Source organism: Balaenoptera acutorostrata, chromosome 1 (genome assembly GCF_949987535.1).
Source record: "Balaenoptera acutorostrata chromosome 1, mBalAcu1.1, whole genome shotgun sequence".
Classification (NCBI taxonomy): domain Eukaryota; kingdom Metazoa; phylum Chordata; class Mammalia; order Artiodactyla; family Balaenopteridae; genus Balaenoptera; species Balaenoptera acutorostrata.
In genome coordinates, this window is record NC_080064.1 from 112,015,985 (window position 1) to 112,024,788 (window position 8,804).

Sequence of the window (8,804 nt, forward strand, 5' to 3'; positions counted from 1 at the left end):
AATGTGCATTTCCATTGTATATTGACCAGATCTACACAAAGGTGGGAATGCCTGGTCGACCATAAAGATCAGTGTTTTTTTACTTATGCTGATGCCAGCAAAGTAACTCCTGAGAAGATTAATATTTCTTTCCAAATTCTGTAAGTGGTCATCATGAACTACCACTCGTCTTGTACATGCAGATCTGGACTATGCATCATTAGTGAACTTTATGTAAAATGTCAGTGTGTCATTTGGATGTACAATCATTTCTCTCAAAAATGTATATGACTGTGTTTTCAACTTCTAAAACAGAACAGTCATCAGAGTTTTCTGAAAAACTGTCTCCTGGGTTACAATCCTCAGATTGGTTAGAATAAATTTCTCTATTTCTCTTTCAGATTGAATATATATATATATATATATATATATATATATATATATACAATTTCTATATATATGTACAATTTCTTTTCTCTTTTTTTATCTTGCCAGATAGCCAACATTTTTATTGCTTTTTCAAATATCGAGTTTCTGAACCTCTTGGTTTTTCTCAATTGTATCTTTATTTTCCATATTATCAATTCCTGATAATATTTTAATTATCTTCCTTCTCTTTTTTTTATGTTGTACTTTTCATAAATGCCTTGAGATAGATAATTAATGTGTTACATTTTCTAACTTCCTGATTTTATAATAAAAGCACTTATGTCTACAAATTTGCTTGGAAACACAGTTTAGCCTGTATTTCCCTAATTTATAAAGTTGTGTTTTAATTATCACTCAGTTCTAAGGTGTTTCTCCCATTATTTCTCTTCTTTTAAAACCTTTATTGGAGTATAATTGCTTTAAATTGTTGTGTTAGTTTCTGCTGTATAACAAAGTGAATCAGCTATACGTATACATATATCCCCATATCTTCTCCCTCCTGCATCTCCCTCTCACCCTCCATATCCCACCCCACTACCACCCCTCTAGGTTGTCACAAAGCACCAAGCTGATCACACTGTGCTATGTGACTGATTCCCACTAGCTATCTCTTTTACATTTGGTAGTGTATATATGTCCATGACACTCTCTCACTTCTTCCCAGCTTACCCTTCACCTCCTGTGTCTTCAAGTCCATTCTCTATATCTGCATCTTTATTCCAGTCCTGCCCCTAGGTTCATCCAAACCTTTTCTTTTTTTGTTTTTTAGATTCCATATATATGTGTTAGCATACAGTATATGATTTCCCTTTCTGACATATTTCACTCTGTATGACACTCTCTAGATCCATCGACCTCACTACAAATAACTCAGTTACGTTTCTTTTTATGGCAGAGTAATATTCCATTGTATATGTATGCCACATCTTTTTTTTTCATCTTTATTGGGGTATAATTGCTTTACAATGGTGTGTTACTTTCTGCGCTATAAGAAAGTGAATCAGCTTTATATATACTTATATCCCCATATCTCTTCCCTCTTTGGTCTTCCTCCCTCCCACCCTCCCTATCCCCCTGCTCTAGGTGGTCACAATGCACCGAGCTGATCTCCCTGTGCTATGCAGCTTCTTCCCACTAGCTATGGGTTTTACATTTGATAGTGTATATGTGTACATGTCACTCTCTCACTTTGTCCCAGCTTACCCTTCCCCCTCTCCATGTCCTCAAGTCCACTCTCAGGTAAGTCTGCATCTTTATTGCCATCCTACCACTAGTTTCTTCATGATCTTTTTTTTTTGTTTTTAGATTCCATATATATGTGTTATCACACGGTATTTGTTTTTCTCTTTCTGACTTACTTCACCCTGTATGACAGACTAGGTCCATACACCTCACTACAAATAACTAAATTTCATTTACTTTTATGGCTGAGTAATATTCCATTCTACATATGTGCCACATCTTCTTTATCCATTCATCCGATGATGGACACTTAGGTTGCTTCCATGTCCTGGCAATTGTAAACAGAGGTGCAATGAACATTGTTGTACAGGACTCTTTTTGAATTATGGTTTTCTCAGGGTATATGTCCAGTAGTGGGATTGCTGGGTTGTATGGTAGTTCTATTTTTAGTTTTCTAAGGAACACTATACTATTCTCCATAGTGGCAGTATCAATTTACATTTCCACCAACAGTGCAATCGGGCTCCCTTTTCTCCACAACCTCTCCAGCATTTATTCTTTGTAGATTTTTTGATGATAGCTATTCTGACTGGTATGAGGTGATACCTCATTACAATTTTGTTTTGCATTTTTCTAATGATTACTGATGTTGAGCATCCTTTCATTTGTTTGTTTGCAACATGTATATCTTCTTTGTAGAAATATCTATTGAGGTCTTCTGCCCATTTTTGGTTTCAGTTGTTTGTTTTTTTTTGGTATTGAGCTGCATGAGCTGCTTGTATATTTTGTAGAATAATCCTTTGTCAGTTTCTTCGTTTGCAAATATTTTCTCTCATTCTGAAGGCTGTCTTTTCATCTTGTTTATGCATTCCTTTCATGTGCAAAAGCTTTTAAGTTTCATTAGGTCCCAATTGTTTATTTTTGTTTTTATTTCCTGTCCTCTAGGAGGTGGGTCAAAAAGGATCTTGTTGTGATTTATGTTAAAGAGTATTTTGCCTATGTATTCCTCTAAGAGTTTTATAGTGTCTGACCTCACATTTAGCTCTCTAATCCATTTTTAGTTTATTTTGTGTATGGTGTTAGGGAGTGTTCTAATTTCATTCTTTTACATGTAGCTGTCCACTTTTCCCCGCACCACTTAGTGAAGAAGCTCTCTTTTCTCCATTGTACATTCTTGTACATTCTTTATCAAAGGTAAGGTGACAATATGTGCATGGGTTTATCTCTGGGCCTTCTATCCTGTTCCATTGATCTATTTTTCTGTTTGTATGCCAGTACCATACTGTCTTGATTACTCTAGCCTTTTAGTATAGTCTGAAGTCAGTGCACCAGATTCCTCCAGCTGGGTCTTTCATTCTCAAGATTGCTTTTCCTATTCAGGTTCATTTGTGTTTCCATACAAATTGTGGAATTTTTTGTTCTAGTTCTGTGAAAAATGCCATTGGTAATTTTATCGAAATTGCATTGAATCTGCAGATTGCATGGAGTAGTATAGCCATTTTCACACTGTTGCTTCTTCCAACCCAAGAACATGGTATATCTCTTCATCTGTTTTTATCATCTTGAGTTCATTTCATCAGTATCTTATAGTTTTCTGCATACAGGTCTTTTGTCTCCTTAGGTAGGTTTATTGCTAGGTATTTTATTCTATTTTTTGCAATGGAAAATGGGACCCTTTCTTTAATTTCTCTTTCAGATTTTTCATAACTAGTGTATAGGGGTGGAAGAGATTTCTGTACATTTATTTTGTATCCTGCTACATTAACAAATTAATTGATTAGCTCTCGTAATTTTCTGGTAGCATGTTTAAGATTCTCTATGTATAGTATCATGTCATTTTCAAACACTGACAGCTTTACTTCTTCTTTTCGATTTGGATTCATTTTATTTCTTTTTCCTCTCTGATTGCTGTGGCTAAAACTTCCAAAACTATGTTGGATAATAATTCAGAGAGGGGGTCTGGGCAAGATGGCGGAAGAGTAAGGCACGGAGATCACCTTCCTTCCCACAGATACATTAGAAATACATCTACACATGGAACTGCTCCTACAGAACACCCACTGAACGCTGGCAGAAGACGTCAGACCTCACAAAAGGCAAGACACTCCCCACGTACTTGGTTAGGGCAAAAGAAAAAAGAAATAACAGAGACAAAAGAATAGGGATGGGACCTGCACCAGTGGGAGGGAGTTGTGAAGGAGGAAAGGTTTCCACACACTAAGAAGCCACTTCATGGGTGGAGACTGCGGGTGGCAGAGGGGGGAAGCTTCGGAGCCACGGAGGAGAGCGCAGTCACAGGGGTGCGGAGGGCAAAGTGGAGAGATTCCTGCACAGAGGAACAGTGCCGACCAGCACTCACCAGCCCGAGAGGCTTGTCTGCTCACCCACCAGGGCGGGCGGGGTCTGGGAGCTGAGGCTTGGGCTTCGGTGGATCCCAGGGAGAGGACTGGGGCTGGCGGCGTGAACACAGCCTGAAGGGGTTAGCACACCACAGCTAGCCGGGAGGGACTCCGGGAAAAAATCTGAAGCTGCCGAAGAGGCAAGAGACTTTTTCTTGCCTCTTTGTTTCGCGGAGTGCAAGGAGAGGGGATTCAGAGCGCCGCCTAAATGAGCTCCAGAGACGGGCACGAGCTGCGGCTAGCAGCACGGACCCCAGAGACAGTCATGAGACGCTAAGGCTGCTGTTCCCACCACCAAGAAGCCTGTGTGCGAGCACAGGTCACTAGCCACACTGCCCCTCCCTGGAGCCTGTGCAGCCTGCCACTGCCAGCGTCCCGTGAGCCAGGGACAGCTTCCCCGGGAGAACGCACGGCACGCATCAGTGTGCTGCAACGTCTCGCCGGCCTCTGCCGCCGCAGGATCAACCCGCCTCCTCCGTACCCCTCCCTCCTACCGGCTTGAGTGAGCCAGAGCCCCTGAAGCAGCTGTTCCTTTAACCCCATCCTGTGTGAGCAACGAACAGACGCCCTCAGGTGACCTACATGCACAGGCAGGTCCAAATCCAAAGCTGAACCCAGGGAGCTGTACGAACAAAGAAGAAAAAGGGAAATTTCTCCCAGCAGCCTCAGAAGCAGCGGTTTAAAGCTCCACAAACAACTTGATGTACCTGTATCTGTTGAATACCTGAATAGACAACAAATCATCCCAAATTCAGGAGGTGGACTTTGGGAGCAGGATATTTTAATTTTTCCCCTTTGTCCTTTTTTTGTGAGTGTATGTGTGTATGCTTCTGGGTGAGATTTTGTCTGTATACCTTTGCTTTCACCATTTGTCCTAGGGTTCGGTCCATCCGTTTTTGTTTTTCTTTTTGTTTTTTTACTTAAAAAGTTTTTTTCCTTAATAAATTTTTTCTTCATAGTTTTTCCTTATTTTTTATTTTAAAAAAATAAAAATTGTTTTCTTAATAATTTTTTTCTTATTTTTTATTATAAAAAATTAAATTCATTTTAAAAAATTAAAAAATTTTTTCTTAATAAATTATTTCTTAATAATTTTTTTCTTATTTTTTATTATAATAGCTTTATTTATTTTATTTTATTTTATCCTCTTTCTTTCTTTCTGTTTTTTTCCCTTTTATTCTGAGCCATGTGGATGAAAGGCTCTTGGTGCTCGAGCCAGGCATCAGGGCTGTGTCTCTGAGGTGGGAGAACCAACTTCAGGATACTGGCCCACAAGAGACCTCCCACCTCCACGTAATACCAAATGGCAAAAATCTCTCAGAGATCTCCATCTCAACTTCAAGACCCACCTTCACTCAACGACCAGCAAGCTACAATGCTGGACACTCTATGCCAAACAACTAGCAAGTCAGGAACACAGCCCCATCCATTAGCAGAGAGGCTGCCTAAAATCATAATAAGGCCACAGACACCCCAAAACGCACCACCAGACGTGGACGTGCCCACCAGAAAGACAAGATCCAGCCTCATCCACCAGAACACAGGCACTAGTCCCCTCCACCAGGAAGCCTACACAACCCACTGAACCAACCTTAGACACTGGGGACACATACCAAAAACAACAGGAACTACGAACCTGCAGCCTGTGAAAAGGAGACCCCAAACACAGTAAGATAAGCAAAATGAGAAGACAGAAAAAAACACAGCAGATGAAGGAGCAGGGTCAAAACACACCAGACCTAACAAATGAAGAGGAAATAGGCAGTCTACCTGAAAAAGAATTCAGAATAATGATAGTAAAGATGATCCAAAATCTTGGAAAACGAATAGACAAAATGCAAGAAACATTTAACAAGGATGTAGAAGAACTAAAGAGGAACCAAGCAATGATGAAAAACACAATAAATGAAATTAAAAATACTCTAGAAGGGATCAATAGCAGAATAATTGAGGCAGAAGAACGGGTAAGTGACCTGGAAGATAAAATAGTGGAAATAACTACTGCAGAGCAGAATAAAGGAAAAAGAATGAAAAGAACTGAGGGCAGTCTCAGAGACTTCTAGGACAACATTAAATGCACCAACATTCAAATTATAGGGGTCCCAGAAGAAGAAGAGAAAAAGAAAGGGACTGAGAAAATATTTGAAGAGATTATAGTTGAAGACTTCCCTAATATGAAAAAGGAAATAGTTAATCAAGTCCTGGGAGCACAGAGAGTCCCATACAGGATAAATCCAAAGAGAAACATGCCAAGACACATATTAATCAAACTCTCAAAAATTAAATGTAAAGAAAACATATTAAGAGCAGCAAGCGAAAAACAACAAATAACACACAAGGGAATCCCCATAAGGTTAACAGCTGATATTTCAGCAGAAACTCTGCAAGCCAGAAGGTGGTGGCAGGATATACATGAAGTGATGAAGGAGAAAAACCTACAACCAAGATTACTCTACCCAGCAAGGATCTCATTCAGATATGATGGAGAAATTAAAACCTTTACAGACAAGCAAAAGTTGAGAGAGTTCAGCACCACCAAACCAGCTTTGCAACAAATGCTAAAGGAACTTCTCTAGGCAAGAAACACAAGAGAAGGGAAACACCTACAATAACAAACCCAAAACATTTAAGAAAATGAGAATAGGAACATACATATCGATAATTACTTTAAATGTAAATGGATTAAATGCTCCCACCAAAAGACACAGACTGGCTGAATGGATACAACAACAAGACCCGTATGTATGCTGTCTACAAGAGACCCCCTTCAGACATAGGGACACATACAGACTGAAAGTGAGGGGATGGAAAAAGATATTCTATGCAAATGGAAATCAAAAGAAAGCTGGAGTAGCAATTCTCCTATCAGACAAAATAGACTTTAAAATAAAGACTATTACAAGAGACAAAGAAGGACACTATATAATGATCAACGGATCGATCCAAGAAGAAGGTATAACAATTATAAATATTTATGCACCCAACATAGGAGCACCGCAATATATAAGGCAAATACTAACAGCCATAAAAGGGGAAATCAACAGTAACACAATCATATTAGGGACTTTAACACCACACTTTCACCAATGGACAGAGCATCCAAAATGAAAATAAATAAGGAAACACAAGCTTTAAATGATACATTAAACAAGATGGACTTAATTGATATTTATAGGACATTCCACCCAAAAACAACAGAATACACATTTTTCTCAAGTGCTCATGGAACATTCTCCAGGATAGATCATATCTTGGGTCACAAATCAAGCCTTGGTAAATTTAAGAAAATTGAAATCGTATCAAGTATCTTTTCCGACCACAACGCTATGAGACTAGATATCAATTACAGGAAAAAATCTGTAAAAAATACAAACACATGGAGGCTACACAATACACTACTTAATAACGAAGTGATCACTGAAGAAATCAAAGGGGAAATCAAAAAATACCTAGAAACAAATGACAATGGAGACACGACGACTCAAAACCTATAGGATGCAGAAAAAGCAGTTCTAAGAGGGAAGTTTATAACAATACAAGCCTACCTCAAGAAACAGGAAACATCTCGAATAAACAATCTAATCTTGCACCTAAAGCAATTAGAGTAAAAAGAACAAAGAATCCCAAAGCTAGCAGAAGGAAAGAAATCATAAAGATCAGATCAGAAATAAATGAAAAAGAAATGAAGGAGACAATAGCAAAGATCAATAAAACTAAAAGCTGGTTCTTTGGCAAGATAATCAAAATTGATAAACCATAAGCCAGACTCATCAAGAGAAAAAGGGAGAAGGCTCAAATCAATACAATTTGAAATGAAAAACGAAACATAACAACTGACATTGCAGAAATACAAAGGATCATAAGAGATTACTACAAATTCTTAGAAATGCACAACCTTCCGAGATAGAAGAAGGAAGAAATAGAAAATATGAACAGACCAATCACAAGCACTGGAATTGAAACTGTGATTAAAAATCTTCCAACAAACAAAAGCCTAGGACCAGATGGCTTCACAGGCGAATTCTATCAAACATTTAGAGAAGAGCTGACACCTATCCTTCTCAAACTCTTCCAAAATATAGCAGAAGGAGGAACACTCCCTAATTCATTCTACGAGGCCAACATCACCCTAATTCCAAAACCACACAAAGATGTCACAAAGAAAGAAAACTACAGGCCAATATCACTGATGAACATAGATGCAAAAATCCTCAACAAAATATTAGCAAACAGAATCCAACAGCACATGAAAAAGATCATACACCATGATCAAGTGAGGTTTATTCCAGGAATGCAAGGATTCTTCAATATATGCAAATCAATCAACGTGATACATCATATTAACAAATTGAAGGAGAAAAACCATATGATCATCTCAATAGATACAGAGAAAGCTTTCAACAAAATTCAAAACCCATTTATGATTAAAGCCCTGCAGAAGTAGGCATAGAGGCAACTTTCCTCAACATAATAAACGCCATATATGACAAACCAACAGCCAACATTGTCCTCAATGGTGAAACAGTGAAACTATTTCCACTAAGATCAGGAAGAAGACAAGGTTGCCCACTCTCACGACTATTATTCAACATAGTTTTGGAAGTGTTAGCCACAACAATCAGAGAAGACAAAAAAATAAAAGGAATCCAAATCGGAAAAGAAGAAGTAAAGCTGTCACTGTTTGCAGATGACATGATACTATACATAGAGAATCCTAAAGATGCTTCCAGAAAACTACTAGACCTAATCAATGAATTTGGAAAAGTAGCAGGATACAAAATTAATGCAAAGAAATCTCTTGCATTCCTATACACG